Below are 2,381 nucleotides of genomic sequence, written 5' to 3' on the forward strand. Positions count from 1 at the left end.
TCACCCTGCAGATGGTGAGAAACCTAATCTCCAGCCTGAATTTGTCCAGGGCCGGTTTCTAAACACTTGTTCTTGTGGGAACGTTGTCCTTCAGCTTCAGTCGCTCATTGTACCCCTTGGTGTTCCCCCCCGATTTCAGAACCACACGAGCTGGATCCTGCCCCAAATCCCCCCGATTTCAGAACCACACGAGCTGGATCCTGCCCCAAATCCCCCCGATTTCAGAACCACACGAGCTGGATCCTGCCCCAAATCCCCCCGATTTCAGAACCACACGAGCTGGATCCTGCCCCAAATTCCCCCAATTTCAGCACCGCACGCACTGGATCCTGCACCAAAATCCTCCCGATTTCTACGTCTCTCGCGCTGGATCCTGCCCCAAATCCTCCCGATTTCTAAGTCTCTCGCGCTGGATTCTAACCCAAATCCCCCCGATTTCTACATCTCTCGCGCTGAATTCTGCCCCCAAATCCTCCCGATTTCTACGTCTCGCATGCTGGATTCTGCCCCCAAATCCTCCCGATTTCTACGTCTCGCATGCTGGATTCTGCCCCCAAATCCTCCTGATTTCTACATCTCGCACGCTGGATTCTGCCCCCAAATCCTTCCGATTTCTACGTCTCGCACGCTGGATTCTGCCCCCAAATCCTCCCGATTTCTACGTCTCGCATGCTGGATTCTGCCCCCAAATCCCCCCGATTTCTACGTCTCTCGTGCTGAATTCTGCCCCCAAATCCTCCCGATTTCTACATCTCGCAAGCTGGATTCTGCCCCCAAATCCTCCCGATTTCTACATCTCGCACGCTGGATTCTGCCCCCAAATCCTTCCGATTTCTACATCTCGCACGCTGGATTCTGCCCCCAAATCCTCCCGATTTCTACGTCTCTCGCCCTGGATTCTGCCCCCAAATCCTCCGGATTTCTACGTCTCACACGCTGGATCCTGCCCCAAATCCCCCCGATTTCAGCATCACACGCACTGGACCCTGCCCCAAATCCCACCCCCATTTCAGAATCACACGTGCTGGACCCTGCCCCAAATCCTCCCGATTTCGGCATCACAGATGCTGGACCCTACACCGAATCCCCATGATTTCTACGTCTCGCACGCTGGATTCTGCCCCAACTCCTCCCGATTTCTACGTCTCGCATGCTGGATTCTGCCCCCAAATCCCCCCGATTTCTACGTCTCTCGTGCTGAATTCTGCCCCCAAATCCTCCCGATTTCTACGTCTCACACGCTGGATTCTGCCCCCAAATCCTTCCAATTTCTACATCTCGCACGCTGGATTCTGCCCCCAAATCCTCCTGATTTCTACGTCTCTCACGCTGGATTCTGCCCCCAAATCCACCCGATTTCTATGTCTCTTGCCCTGGATTCTGCCCCCAAATCCTTCGGATTTCTACATCTCACACGCTGGACCCTGCCCCAAATCCTCCCGATTTCGGCATCACAGATGCTGGACCCTGCATGATTTCTACGTCTCGCACGCTGGATTCTGCCCCAACTCCTCCCGATTTCTACGTCTCGCACGCTGGATTCTGTGCCAAGTCCCTCAGGTTCCTGCACCTGATTTGCAGCTGAGGGAGGGGCCAGGACTGGAGATAAGGTTGAAGCTACACCAGGGAGACAGGGTCAGGGGGTTGGAGTGATCCCTGGTGTAGGCCCCATCCAGCTGCCAGAGCCGGATTGCTGCTTGCCTGGTTGGTGCCACAGAGCCAAAGCCTGGGGCTGTCTCAGCTCCGGATATTAATAGATGTCCCAGAGCAGCGGGAACAAGGCGTTCTGGCCTCCTAACCTAGCTCCCCAGACCCCACCCCGGCTCCTACCACCCACGGAGTGGGGCAGGGCCTGCCCCAGATCTGGGACCTCCTATTCCTGAACGCAGCCCCATGAGCCGTGGGGAGGGGCTGCGGGGAGCCTCACCTGGCTCCTGCCCCAGAGGAGTGGCTGAGACACATTGTCCTGGACAGTGCTGATTGGAGACTGGGGCCTAGTGGTTGGAGTGGGGGCAGGGAGCCAGGACTCCTGGGTTCTCTCCCGGGCTCTGGGAGGGGAGCGGGGGCTGGTGGTTAGAGCAGGGGGGGCTGGGAGCCAGGATGCCTGGGTTCTCTCCCGGGCTGTGGGAAGGGAGTGGGGGCTGGTGGCTTAGAGCAGGGGGCGCCAGGACTCCTGGGTTCTCTCCCCAGCTCTGGGAGGGGAGTGGGGGCTGGTTAGAACAGGGGGGGCTGGGAGCCAGGACTCCTGGGTTCTCTCCCTCGCTCTGGGAGGGGAGTGGGGGCTCGTGGTTAGAGCAGGGGCAGTCAGTGGTAGAAGGAAGGCCCAGGGGCTCTGCCAGTGACAGGCTGTAGCTGTGGGCGTCCCCCTGCCTGTGCTTCGG

Source organism: Eretmochelys imbricata, chromosome 28, assembly GCF_965152235.1.
Source record: "Eretmochelys imbricata isolate rEreImb1 chromosome 28, rEreImb1.hap1, whole genome shotgun sequence".
NCBI lineage: Eukaryota > Metazoa > Chordata > Testudines > Cheloniidae > Eretmochelys > Eretmochelys imbricata.